We start from the raw sequence: 15,227 nt of genomic DNA on the forward strand, positions 1-15,227 counted from the left end.
GTGCCTTCTTTCCTGTTCTTATTGAAGAAACACAGCAATGTACCACATTACAGGCTATGATAGCCAGGGAATTATATAGCAAATAATACCCAAGCTACTGGAAATAAATTTTATATTTCAGTTGTACCACAGAGAGAACTGTGATGCCCTAGATCCACTTTTTATGTTTCTAGTCATTCTACTTACTATTCACTGGAGGAGTAAGGGTCAGAAATATGAAGGGGGGTTCAAGTACATTAACTTCCTTTTAGGAATACATGGGTACAACTTATGGCTATGCTGGTAGTCTTGAGGGAAGGCACATATTTAGGCAGAAAGCATTAAGAATAAGACTATAGTCTGATTTTAAAGTGAATTATCACATGGAATTTGTTGAAATGGTATTTGTCCTTTGGTATGTTATTAAATGTAATTATAAAGCATGGAGTAAGTGCTATATAATTTAATGCATAATAAAATACTTATAAATAGAATATTTGTGAAATGAGTTTCCAGCTTTGGGGAAAGACTCTTAGCCTTTGTAAAAAATGGTTCTATACAATTATTTCTCTCTCAAACAATGGTAGGATTGCAGAAAAAATGCAATTTCTTAAATTTGTAAAAGACATCACAATATTGAACCTGACAAGTATGGCAACCAATAGCTATGTGGATGCTGTGGAAGACTCTTGAGAGTCAGTTGGTGATATGACAGATGTCATTTTTTAAAAAAGAAAAACAACCTCCCAAAAAGGAACATTTGATTTTTTTTCTTATGTAGGCTCCCTTGCTGTTTACTGCCTCTGTGAAGAACATACACTCATATAATTATAAGGAAAAATCTGAGGTCATTCAGGCAGCCCCACCTCTGTCCAAATCATTATTCCTATCTATAAAATCCAAAATCCACTTGAACTTCTCAGTGAAAACCTCTATTTGAGAACTTCCCTAGAGACAGCCTGCACCATTTTAGATAGTTCTTTTCTGTTAAGAAAATTTCCCTTATATTGAGCAATCTTTCTCTTGTGTAATTCTACTCGTTCATTCCAGGATTTTTCTTTTTTTAATTTGGGGACTAAGAGAACAAATATGATCTTCTCTCCCATAAACCCTTCAAATTATTTCAAAGACAGCTATCACATCACCTTGTTTCTTTTTTTTCAGTTCCTTCAATCAATCCTTTTTATTACACAGTTTTATTCCATAATCTCCATCTACAGACTCTCTTCTCAAATACTACGAATTATGAATATCGCTTGTCAAATATGATAACTTTAACTACAATTAATACTCCCATGTGGTTCTGCCAGCACAGAGTTGGACTAGTCCCCCTCTTATAGTTGTATTCTACCATTTTGGATGATGCAGTCCATTTTATAATAGATTTCTTCTTCTTCTTCTTCTTCTTCTTCTTCTTCTTCTTCTTCTTCTTCTTCTTTCTTCTTTCTTCTTCTTCTCCTTCTCCTTCTCCTCCTCCTCCTCCTCTTATCCCTCTTCCTCCTCCTCTTTCTCCTTTTCCTCCCTTTCTGTTTTGCATTGATGCCTAAACCTTAATTATAAGCCCTCTAAAACTTCCACTTGTTTCTGCATTAATTGCTCTCTATCAATATCTTCCTCCCTGCACCATATCCTGCACAACTATAGTTGGCAGTTTGTTTTTTAACCTGAGTGCAAGACTTTACATGTACCTCTGTTAAACCTAATTTTGTTAGCTTCTGCCCACTGTTGCAGTTATTCATGTCTTTTTTGTTTCTCAGTTCTGTTCTCTGGTATATTATTTATACTTTCCAATTTCATGCCAACCACAAACTCCTGTTATGCTCCTTGCAAGAATGCTAATTATGTCTACATTTAAATCATTAAAAATATTGAAAAGAGAACAGTAAAAGACAAAGCTCTACAACATGCCACTGGAGACCTCCATCAAGGTTGACATTAAGCTATTAATAGCTAGGCTTTGACTCTAGACAAGTAACCAGCTCTAAAACCACAGAATTGTACCATGATCTAGCTTCATATCTATTTTTTATCAACAAGGATAGCATGATATTTTATTAAATGGTTTGCAGAAGTATGCCTATGTAATTATCATGATTTAACAGACTAACAGTGCTTTCGGGGAAAAAAAGATGTGAGTTTATGGAACAATTTTTAATTAATGAATCTATTTATGCCCACTTTTTCCTCTTTGAATTATTTGTTTAATGTTTCCTTAATTATTCATTCTAGAATTTTGTCAAGAAGCATGACATATCCATCGTCTTGCCCTTTTAAAATTCAAGGCAGGGGCAGCTAGATGGTGCAGTGGATAAGGCACCGGCCCTGGATTCAGGAGTACCTGAGTTCAAATCCGATCTCCGACACTTAACACTTACTAGCTGTGTGACCCTCACTTAACTCCAAATGCCTCACCAAAAAAAAAAAAAAAATCAAGGCAATGTAGATCAGTTCTAGTCCTATATTGCTCGTGAATACTCAAAGACTAATAACAGCCTATACAATATTATCACCAATACTTCAGTGATATCGGATATTTTAATCTGAGTCATATGACTTAAATTTAATTCATTAAATACTTATCAAGTGCCTACTATATACCAAGTGCTGGAGATACAAACACAAAAATACAATACCCCCTCTCTCAGAAGCTTAAATTCTACATTCAATGAAGTTAGTTACATTGTTTCCTTATCAGACTCTTTTAACAAGTTTTATTAGCCTTGTTTTCCCATCTACAAGCTGCATATAATTTTTCCTACCTTAGAAGAAACAGAAAAAGAAAAGTACTGTCTTCTCTCCAATGTGATGACTTACCATTTTTCCCATCCACACCAAGAAGGGATTATATCCTGTTCCTTACTCTTTTCCATAGCTCAAACTCTGTCCTGGCGGCCCCTTCTTTTTTCAGTTTTCACTAGATTCAGTTATCTTTATACAGATAATTCCAAGATCTATATATCTAACCCCACTCTCTCTCTTGAGTTCCAGTGCCCCTTCACCAGGTGCCTATTGTATATATCAAAATGAATTTCCCACAGACAACTCAAACTCAACATATAAAAAACAGAACTTGTTACCTCCCCTAAAACCCCCACATGTTTCTCATATGCCCAATTCCTGTTGAATGTCTCATCCTTTCTTGCATTTGGGTCCACAGCTTCAGAGCCATTCTTGATGTCATGTTATCCCACATATCCAATAAATTGTCAATTTGTCCTTACCTCCACAATTTATCTGGTAACCATTTCCTTCTCTGCATTCAGATGGCCACACTGAAATTTAGACTGTCATCACCTTTAAACTGGACCATACAATAGCTTCCTGCCTCAAGTCTCTCTTCTCTCCACTACACCTTTTATATGGCTACCATATGATATTTATAAAACACAGGTCAAACTATGTCATTTGCCCAGTCAGTTGCCTCTTATTATGTCTAGAATCCAATACAAACTCCTCCACCACTGACTGAGGCCTTCTTTTCCCGGTTTAGTTTACATATTTATTTGCCTTTTGCACTCAACAATCTCATCAAATCTGTATTTTTTTTTTCTTTTCTTGCACAGACTTCGAATACTATCATCCATCTCCATGTCTCACACAATGACTCTATGTCCTGAATTGCACTCATCTCTGCCACTTGAATCCCAAGTTTTATTAAAAGGTTCAGTTTTGGTGATCTGACATGAGAGCTTCCTCATTCCTCACCAGGTGCTAATACCTCCTGCCTCCAAATTACCTAGTGTTTACATTTTATTGTGTTTTTGTATATGCTTCCATGGGTCCACTATTTTCCTCTTATATCTCTAAGCTCCTTAGAGGTAGGGAAACTTTTGTTTTTGTTTTTATATCTCCAGCACTAGCCTCAAGGTAGCACACTGCCTTGTTTGTCAATTGATCAATTACCCTCAAAATTACTCAAAAATGCTTTTTTCTTGGTTTAGCTCTCATTATAAGCCTCTCTGTAAGGGCTTTTGCCCTACCTGATTTTTATCCTTATAGCATCTTGCTACCATTTTATGTCTGCCCTTTTAATTCCATCTCCGATGTAGCTCTTTTTAAATTTGTATTCAGTGATAAACTACCCTGTATATGCACATTGATATTCTTTGCTGTTTACCCCCTTTTTCCCCTCATCACAATCAATCTTGTTGTCACAAGAATAATTATCTTGAGAGCCATTTCTCTTTTAATGTATTAGGATATGGTATCTTACTTATTTATGAACTTGCTGAACTCCATTTAAAAATAGAGTACTTAAAGTAGTATAGCTAGTGTTCCCCTTTCTTGTCTAATGAACTCTAAAATGTCATGGGCACAGTCTCCCAAGTCTCTGTCATTTTCATTTCACTAATCAGTTCTTCTTATTAATCAGAATCAATTTCCAGAATAATAGTTCCCTTCTTCATTCTCCCTTTGGAAAATGATGAAATAATCAGCTGTCACGTCAAGAATGTATCAGTGTTCTGTGCTTTTATATGTGGGTTGGAGGTGGGGAGGGAAAAAGAGACAAAAGGCCAGAGGGAGACAGGGACGAGAGAGAGAAGAGAGAGAGAGAGAGAGAGAGAGAGAGAGAGAGAGAGAGAGAGAGAGAGAGAGAGAGAGAGAGAGATTGGGGAGGGAGGGAGGAGGAGGAGGAGGAAAGGGGAAGGGAGAGACAGAGAGAAAGAGAGAGAAAAAAGAGATAGTGGAGGGAGGGGGAGGAGGAGGGAATGGAAAGGGAGAGAGATAGAAAGACACAGAGACAGAGAGAGGGAGAGACAGACAGAGAAACACACATACATACATGAGAGAGAGAGAGAGAGAGAGTAGGAGAGAGAGAGAGAGAGAGAGAGGATGATTGATTTAGTTCTTTGTGCAAATAGATGAATTCTCCAACAGAACTCTAGGCTTCATCTTGCCAGCTTTATGTTCTTTGTCCAGAGTTATTCATTTCATCCAAATGACTTGTGGCCTGGATGTCTATCATAACTTCCCCTATGAGATCACCTTTGGTTTTTGTTGTTGTTTTGTTTTTTTACTTTCTTTCATTGACCCTTACTCAAATGTAATTCATCATATTTCCCTCCTCAGATTCATGAATTTCCACATAAATATACAGTGTGTTTGTACCACTGCCACTCCTTCTATTTAATGTTCTTTTTGGACAACACATTCTGTATTTCAGTCATGTCTTGCCAAATCTCTGTGATATTCCTTAGGTCAGATTTATCTCCACAGGATAAGATCTGCGCTTTGTTTTATTACCCCTATACTGGGTACTGCTATATAGACATCAGATTCCACAAACATTGCTTCTACAACCTTCCCTAGCATTGTTTGCTGTAAATCACATGCTCTTTTCCTCCTGAGAGACATGTCTGTTGCTACTGACCCTATTTTATTTAGTATTTGCATTTGAGTACTTTTTCCTCCTTTTTCTCTCCTTTTTTTAGGTCTCTTTAATCAGATTAGCCATTCCCTTGGCAAACATGTTTTTTTCTGTCTTCTCACACTCTCAGTAACCCCACATTTCCACTCAGTGTGCCAAATCTTTAAATTTCCATAACAGCTCACAAATCTGTCCCTTTTCACCACTCACACAGCTGCAACTCGAGTTTAGGGCATCATCACCTATCACCTGGATTACAGTATTAGGAAGTCTCTTAATTGGTCACCTTGCCTCAAATCATCTCCTTCAATCCATCCTTCACACAGCTATTGATCTTATTTTCCTGAAGCATAAATTACCTCAGTCCTCTATTCAATCAATTTTTCCAGCTCTTTACTACCTCCAAGGTCAAATATAAACCCTGTGTTATTTAAAGTCCTTTATGGCTGGCCCTAGATCACCTCTCCAGCCTTAATGCCCTCTATATACACACTATTGTCCACCCAAACCGGCCTTCTTGTTTCTCCTCACAAGTGCCACTTTATCTTCTGCTTCCATGACATTGTAATTATTTCCAATGCCTGTGATGTGATGTATTCCCTCTTCACTCTGCTTCTCAGAATCTCTAGGCTCAGCTAAAGCCCAACCTTCTACATATGACCTTTTGTGGTGTTTCCTGCTACTAAAGCTGTATCTTCAAAGTCAGCTTGCATCTATTTTCAATTTACATATATGTATGTATGTATATATGTATAATGTATGTATGTATAATGCATGTATGTTTTCTGTTGTCTCCTCTATCTAAACTGTAAGCTTCTTGAATGCAGGGACTATTTTTTTCTTTAAATTTTGTCTTTGTATCTTCAGTGCCTAGTTCAGTTTCTGAGACTGTAAGTACTTAAGGAATACCTGTTTTTTTTATTTATTAATTATTTGGCTTGTTAGATATATTCCATCTGTAGCAAATAGCTCATCATTGCTATATTTTACACTATAGTCCAGAGAACAAAATGCTCTTCTCTCCTACCATCTTCCCAGCTAGCTCTTTAATTCTCCCATCCTACTTTCTTTTCTAATGTCCCTGTCTTCAAAGAGCAGCAGTGAAGAAAACAGTGTCTATGTTTCCAAGTCCTTCAGTTTCCTAACCAGGCCTCTATCATCCTAGAGATTTTTCCTACATACTTTGTAGCAATATCAATTGTTCCCATATGCAGTACAAGTTCTGGGTAGCACTTTTGAGATTTGACAAGCCTCTTTGTGATATGTAAAATGTAATTCCTAGGAATATGGCACATCTACCATTGTTCATTTCTGTTCAAAATATGACCACCACTTACATTTCAGTTGGTAATTGATACTGCCTTATACTGGCATTTGGAGACAATATCAGATAATTTGATTCTTGATGGCATCTATAGAGTCCCTTTTTCCTTCTTCAGAGAATTATCTGGTATAATTGGAGGCTGGCTATTGAGGAAAAAAAGCCCTTGATCTAATGACTTTGACTTCTTTAAATTTAGGGTAATTCAAGGAGATAGCTGGTCAACCAGCCTTCAGGTTGGTAAATTACAAGTGATTGTATGTTGGGAACTATTTAACCATTTTTCTATTGGAAGCCATAATAATAACACATAAAGCAAAAGACTAAGAGTCCACATTGGTATTTGTATAACTTTTCCCCAGAAACATAGCCCTATTCACATATCTCATTGCAACATGAAAGTAACTCTAGCTCACCAAAACCTCTCTCAGCAGAGGTTCAGCCAAGATTTAAAAGTTTTAGATACATACATAGTGACAGGCTGTGTGTCTGTCTAACTGCTTTAGAAAAGCATATCACGGAGCCAAGATGGTGGAGGAAAGACATTAAATGCACAGAGCTCCTGATACAATTACCCCAAAAATAGAAATAAAAGAATCTCTGGAGCAGATAAACACACAAAAATACGGACAGAGATTATTCTCCAGTTGTAGATAGATTTGATTACAGGGGCTGTGAGTAAAGTCCAACCCTGCAATCACACTGACAGAGACCCCATTTACACCACCAGAGGAATTTACCCCAGGGCCTCTGAATCAGCTACAGCACCAGTGTCTTCTACAACTTTGTGTGCGGTCGGGTGAGAGGGCTGAACGGCTGGTGGGGGGCGGGGAGTGTGGGGGGAATGCAGGGGTACCAGCAGGACCGAGGGAGAAATTTGGCTGTCCCGCCCCAGTTGGGAACCAGGAAGAAATCCTGAGAGGCAGGAGGCCCAGTGGGGGAGGGGTACAGGTTCCTTGAAGCTAAGAACAATACCACAGAAAGCTTTGCTGGTTGGTTGTTTAGTATGTAGGTGTAAAGAAATAATTGTTATTTGAGGTTATTATGACCCCATCTTTTGGCTAGAATTTAAAAAGCAAAAAACCTTGGGGCTCGCTCTGGCCTCTGGGGCTCTGCAAACCGCATGGTGCTCCACCCACTAGTTGTAGCCATCACCATGGTGCTGGCACCTCATATCATCACCACTCACCTAAGCCTACATGGGCCTGGCAAAATTATAATGATTGGAAGCCTAGTGAGGGCAGTCATGTGACTGTCAGAGCGGCCAGCCAATTGGCTGGGGGCTGCCTGGGGTTTGCTGGGAAGAGGGAGGAGATTTTCGCCATTCTAGCTGGAAGCTGTAAATCAAGAGGACACTGCTATGTATTCTCAGCTGATTCCTGGGAAGTGGTATTATTCAAGTTGTATAATTTCCCTTTCCCCATTTTATTTCCTTTCCCTTGATCCTATTGATCCTATTTGTGTGTGTGTGTGTGTGGTTTTTTAAGTTCGTTCTTGTTAAAATAAATCTTGTTCTGTTTTGAGGGAGGCTGCCGGTCTCCTTCCTTGCACCAATATTTCGGCGAGCCTCTTAGCTAACACTCCCCAATTAAAAATTGGTCCCCACATAGGCTTGAGGTTATCTTCTGATCAGAGAACAGGCCAGGTGAGAGTAAAACCTGCCTTCCCTCAAATCAAAATACCTGGAACCCTCTGAAGCTGGGAACAGTCGTAGAATCGAAAAACAGGGCCCCCTAGTGGAGAGTTTAAAGTCAAGTAAAAGATGAGCAAGCAAAGAAAGTTCAGAATTAAAGAAAGCTTCTTCAGTGACAAGGAAGATCAAGGGGCACCATCAGATCAGGAATTCAACCACAGGGCCCCTATATCCAAAGCTTCCAAGGAAAATATGAACTGGTCTCAGGCCCTGGAAACTCTCAAAAAGGACTTTGAAGAGAAAGTAGGAGAAATAGAAGGAAGATGTATAGAGAAAGAAGAAAGAATGGAAAGAGAAATGAGAGTCATGAAGCAGAGTCATGAGAAAAAAGTCAACAGCTTGAAAAGCCAAATGGAAAAGGAGATTAAAAAAAATTTTCTGCTGAAAATAATTGCCTAAGAATTAGGATTGAACAAATGGAAGTTAGTGACCTTATGAGAAACCAAGACATAGTAAAACAAATCCAATTGAATGAAAAAATAGAGGGCAATGTGAAATATCTCCTTGGGAAAACAGCTGACCTGGCAAATAAATCCAGGAGAGAAAATTTGAAAATCATTGGACTACCTGAAAATCATGACCAAAGCAAGAGCTTAGACACTATCCTCCAAGAGATTGTGAGGGAAAATTGCCCTGATATTCTAGAAGCAGAAGCTAAAATAGAAATTGAAAGAATCCACTAATCTCCTCCTGAAAAAAATCCCAAAAGAAAAACCTCCAGGAATATTATACCCAAATTCCAGAACTCCTGAGTCAAGGAGAAAATATTGCAAGCAGCTAGAAAAAAAGGATTTCAAATACTGTGGAGCACCAGTAAGGATAAAGCAAGACCTGGCAGCTTCTACATTAAAGGACTGGAGGGCATGGAATATGATATTCCAGAGGACAACAGAATTGGGACTATAGCCAAAATTCATGTACCCAGGAAAACTGTTTATAATCTTTCGGATTTTCAGGCATTTGTGATGAAAAGACCTGAACTGAATAGAAAATTTGACTTTCAAATACAAGACCCTGGAGAATCATAAAAAGGTAAACAGGGAAAAGAAATCATGAGGGACATTAAAAGGTTAAACTTTTTACATTTATACATGACAAAATAATACTTCCAACTCATAAAAACTTTTTCAGTTAGGGGTACACAGAGGACACAGATCTGAAATGAATATGAAGAGATAGTATTTGTAAAGCATTTATTTTTTGCATATCCTTTTCTTTTGTGGAGCAAACAGGGTGGGTTGCCTGGTGTCTGGGGCTGGATTTGGGCTCTGGGATTCCTGGGCCCAGGGCTGGTAATTTGTCTACTGTGCCACCTAGCTAACCCATGATGATATCTTTCAAATAGGGGTGAGGGATAGGAGGAATAAATTGGAGGGGGAGGGGAAAGGTGGAATGGGGAGAGGTAGTTAACATGAAGGAAACAAGAAAAAAGCCTATGGAGGGGAGGGGAAGAGGGAGAAGGAAAGGGGGAGTGAGTGAACCTCACTATCATCAGAATTGGTTCAAAGAGGGAATAACATACATACTCAAGTTGTTATAGTAATATATTTTTGCCCCTGAGGAAAAGTGGGAGGAGAAGGAGATGGGGGGGGTGGGGAGAAGAGGGGAAGGAGGGAAGGGAAGTTTGGGCAAGGGAGCTGAAAAAACAAAACACTTTTGAGGAAGGTGAAGATGTTCTGCATAACAACACATGTATGACATATATTGAATTGCTTGATTTCATAGGGAGAGTTGAGGAGGGAGGGAGGAAGAAAAATTTAGAAAACAGAATTAGCTCAAAGGCTTTAACCTCATCAGAGTGGGCTCAAGGAAGGAATAACACACACACCCAGTTGGGAAGAGTAATCTATTTAACCCTACAGGTAAGTAGGAGGGGAAGAGGATAAGGAGGGAAGGGTGAATGAAGAAAGGGTAGAGCAGGGTATAGGGCAGTCAGTAACAAAACACTTTTGAGGAGGATTAGGGAAAAATAAGATAGAAAACAGAGTAAATATCATTGAAAGGGAATGCGATGGAGGGAAATAGTTATGTATGGTACCTGCTCTGCTAGGCTATTGTGAAGAAAATTCTCTGCCAAGTTCAAGGTACTATATAAAAATTATGATGAACAGGGTGCTATCAGAAAATCCTGGAAAGACTCACATGAACTGAAGCAGAGAGATATGTACTGTATACAAAATAACAGCATTAGTGTAAGATGATCTGCTGGGAAGCACATGGTTATTTTCAGAAAGGCAATGATTCAATATAACTCTGAAGAATTTATGAAAATTGCAGTCTATCTACAGAGAAAGAAGTGTTGTTATCTGAAAACAGACTGAAACACAATTTCTTTTGACAATTCTTTAATCTGAAGTTTTTTTGTTTTGTTTTGTTTTTGTTTTTATTTTAAGTGAGGCAATTGGGGTTAATTGATTTGCCCAGGGTTACACAGCTAGTAAGTGTTAAGTGTCTGAGACTGGATTTGAACTCAGGTACTCCTGACTTCAGGTCCAGTGCTCTATCCACTGCGCCACCTAGCTGCCCCTGAAGTTTTGTTTTTATCTGTTTTCTCTCACAACCTAGATAATGTAGAATTGTTTTCCATGACTACTCATGTATAATTTATTTTGAATTGTTTGAGTGGGGTTGAATTGCTTGGGGTAGGGGTGGAAGGGGAGGGAGGAAGAGAAGTTGGAACACAATTTTTTTTTTAAATTGATGTCAAAATTAACTTTTACATGTAATTTGGAAAATAAAAGTCTAAAAAAAAAAAGAAAAGAAAAGCATATCACTAAAGGATTGTGACCCAAATCCAACCATAGCAGTAACTATAGCAATCTATAAAGACCACTTACTAAATGAGGAGATTTTATAAGCTGAATCAGTAGAGAGATGTATACTTACATCAATGGAGGGGGGTAGGGATGGAGAGAGATAGAAAGAGAGCAGGAAGGGAAGAGGGAAAATGGAGGAAAAGAAGGAAGGAAACCAAGGGAGGGAGGAAAAAATGAAGGGAAGATGGGAGGGAAGAAAGAAGGAAGGAAGGAAGGAAGGAAGGAAGGAAGGAAGGAAGGAAGGAAGGAAGGAAGGAAGGAAGGAAGGAAGGAAGGAAGGAAGGAAGGAAGGAAGGAGGGAAGGAAGGAAGGAAGGAAGGAAGGAAGGAAGGAAGGAAGGAAGGAAGGAAGGAAGGAAGGAAGGAAGGAAGGAAGAAAGGAAGAAATAAGAAAGGAAGAAAGGAAGAAAGGAAGGAAGGAAGGAAAAGGACAACTTTATTCTTCAGAGTTCATGGGACTTAATGAAGAGAAATGTGAATAAACTATACAAAACCGTATAAATTTTTAAGTGGTCTACATGTGTGTTTATACAAATTAATCAATCAATAGAAATTATATATTTCAACAATTTTTAGATAATGTTCTTTAGCCAAAAACTGTTTTAGGTACTCTACAAATAATAAAATCCATGAATGAACCTCAGTTTTGTTGAGTCTTCAGGGGCTCAAAACTTATTGAAATGTCCCTCAAGTTGAACGGTTAGACATTGCGTATCTTCAAGTGCCAAGACTGGTTCAAGTACACCCAAGTTAAAGGAATCTGCTCTTTTTTATTCCCAAATGAAAGCATTAACAAGCTTCTTTTATTAACTTACATATGGGTAGATCTAAATCCACCTAGTCATGCTCAGGAACAAATCAACTAATTATGTGTGTTTGGGGGTGGGTATAATAGAAAATGAGTAAAAACTAATATTGCTTTTGCCCCTGGTCTATGTATTGAGTTCAGTGTTTAAAATGGTAACTTATTTCAATAAGATTTTAACATTTCCCTGACACTCAATCACATTTTTGGAGATAGTTTCTGAACTTTCATCCAGCAGGAAATTAGTGAATGAATTTTTTTTTTACATATAAGGTATTTTATTTTTTTCTGTTACATGTAAAGATAGTTCTCAACTTTTGTTTATACAAGCTTTACAATTTCAGATTTTTCTCCCTCCCTCCCCTCCCTCCCCCCCCCTCCCCTAGACAGCAGGTTATCTGATATAGGTTATATCTATATATCTCTATACATATACATATAGATATATAAACACACATATATATACACATAATAACATTAATCCTATTTCTGCATTAATCCTGTTACAAGAGAAAAAATCAGAGCAGTGATGCAAAACCTCAAAATAGAAAAAAAAAACAACAGCACCCAAAACAAAAGAAATAGTATGGTTCAATCAGCATCTATACTCCACAGTTCTTTTTTTTTTTTTTTTCTTGGATTTGGAGATCCTCTTCTATCATGAGTTCCCTGGAATTCTCATGTACCATTGCATTGGTGAGAAGAATATAGTCCATCACAGTAGGTCAACACTCAATGTTGATGATACTGTGTATAATGTTCTTCTGGTTCTGCTCATCTCACTCATTATCAGCTCACGTAAGACCCTCCAGGTTTCTCTGAACTCCTCCTGCTCATCTTTTCTTACAGCACAATAGTATTCCATTGTATTCATATACCACAACTTGTCCAGCCATTACCCAATTGATGGGCACCCCCTCAAATTCCAGTTCCTTGCTACCACGTAAAGAGCAGCTATAAATATTTTTGTACACGTGGGTCTCTTTCCCCCTTCCATGATTTCTTTGGGAAAAAGACCTAAAAGTGGAATTGCTGGGTCAAAGGGTATGCACAGCTTTATCACTCTTTGGGCATAATTCCAAATTGCTCTCCAGAATGGTTGGATCAGTTCACAGCTCCACCAACAATGCATTAGTGCTCCAATTTTCCCACAGCTTCTCCAACATTTATTATCTTCCTTTTTTGTCATTTTAGTCAATCTGATAGGTGTCAGGTGGTACCTCAGAGTTGTTTTAATTTGCATCTCTCTAATCATTAGAGATTTAGAGCATTTTTTCATATGGGAATAGATAGCTTTGGTTTCTTCATCAGAAAACTGCCTGTTCATATCCTTTGACCATTTCTCAATTGGGGAATGACTTGGATTCATATAAATTTGATTTAGTTCCCTATATATTTTAGAGATGAAGCCTTTATCAGAAGTACTGGTCTCAAAAATTGTTTCCCAGCTTTCTGCCTCCCTTCTAATTTTGGATGCATTGCTTCTGTTTGTACAAAAATTTTTTAATTTAATATAATCAAAATCATCCATTTTGCATTTTATAATATACTCTATCTCTTGTTTGGTCAAAAACTGTTTTCCTTTCCAAAGATCTGATAGGTACACTATTCCTTTCTCTCCTAATTTACCTATGGTATCACCTCTTATGTCTAAATCATGTATCCATTTTGACCTTATTTTAGTATAAGGTATAAGATGTTGGTCTATGCCTAATTTCCGCTATACTATCTTCCAGTTTTCCTAGCAGTTTTTGTCAAATACTGAGTTCCTATCCCAGAAGCTGGAGTCTTTGGGTTTATCAAACACTACATTACTAGTGTCATTTCCTACTGCATTTCCTGAGCCTAGCCTATTCCATTGATCTACCACTCTATTTTTTAGCCAGTACCAGATAGTTTTGATGACTGCCGCTTTATAGTAAAGCTCCAGGTTTGGTACCGCTAACCCACCTTCCTGTGAATTTTTTTTCATTATTTCCCTGGATATTCTTGATTTTTTGTTTTTCCAGACGAATTTTAAAAATATGGAACGCTTCACAAATTTGCGTGTCATCCTTGCGCAGGGGCAATGCTAATCTTCTCTGTATCGTTCCAATTTTAGTATATGTGCTGCCGAAGCGAGCACGAATGAAATTTTAAAATACCTGTTTCCTACCCCCATAAGACCTATTGTGTTCTTTGGGGAAATGATATTTTAGGAAACTTGAAGTGAAATCAGAAATATCATCAGAAAAGATATTGGATAATCATTTATTTCAGCCATAAATTTATTTATGGATAACAAAATTAATAGAATATGAAAATCTTAGAGTTGGAAAGGATATTATATGTCTTCTCATTTAGATCCAATTCAGGAATCTTTATTAACTATATCACTGACAGATCACCTGACTTCTAATCTGAATATTGCCAATGGTGTGGAATTGACTTCATTACACAGAGACCCATTCCATTCTTAGATAACTTTAATTATTAGGAACTCCATCGTTATACTGAACTCAAACTCCCTGAAACCTTCACTTGTTTGTTTCTTACTTCTCTCTATAGCCACAGATGATGTCTGTTGGTATTTTAGATTACTATTCAATATTTGAGTCCCATTATTATATATCCATTCTCAAATTGTCTCTTTTTTAGGAAAAATATTAATTCAATTCAATTCAATTAGTCAAATAATTATTGATTCCCTGTTATACACAAAAGAGTGTGGTAGGCACTACAAGTGTTACAAGTATGTAAAATGTATAGTTTCTACATTAAAATAGCTTACTTTCCAATGGATGGGGGGGGGGGAATTAAGGAATGTAGAAAAACAATCAGTAATCAGTATGCTTTTTTAAGTCTTTCACCATCCTGGTCATGATTCTTTAGATGTCTCCTAAAATGTGGTAAGGGAAGCTTAGGAATTCTACAATAGAACTATTATGTCTCTTATTCAATGTAATATTCTTCCACTAATGAAGCTAGAAACCACAATATTTTTTTTTGTTTGTCACATTAAATTGGTCTCATATTGAGCTTACAGTCAACAAAATCCCCAAAGTCTTTTTTTTTTCCCCACAAATTGGTCAAAGCCATCTCTTTCTCTCGCCAAGGTCTTTTGCAATTAAGTTTTTAATTCTGTATCTAGGACTTTACAAATTCTTCTATTAAATTTTACATTATGTTTGGTCTATCATTACTGTATGTAAACCTCTTTTGGATATGGATTCTATCTTATAGCAAACTGTATATTCCTTCTATTTT

The 15,227-nt window shown here is 37.4% G+C and overlaps 1 long non-coding RNA gene and 1 other non-coding gene across 2 annotated transcripts in view; one reads left to right on the forward strand and one right to left on the reverse strand.

Annotated features, from left to right (window-relative positions):
- LOC122736404 overlaps nt 1–15,227 on the forward strand; it is a 38,470-nt gene that overhangs the window by 16,638 nt on the left and 6,605 nt on the right. The window lies entirely within an intron of this gene.
- Nucleotides 14,000–14,106, reverse strand: LOC122737431. Its single transcript, XR_006354266.1, has one exon. It is a non-coding gene; the product is annotated as a U6 spliceosomal RNA (small nuclear RNA).

Source organism: Dromiciops gliroides, chromosome 1 (assembly GCF_019393635.1).
Source record: "Dromiciops gliroides isolate mDroGli1 chromosome 1, mDroGli1.pri, whole genome shotgun sequence".
In the NCBI taxonomy this organism is placed as follows: Eukaryota; Metazoa; Chordata; class Mammalia; order Microbiotheria; family Microbiotheriidae; genus Dromiciops; species Dromiciops gliroides.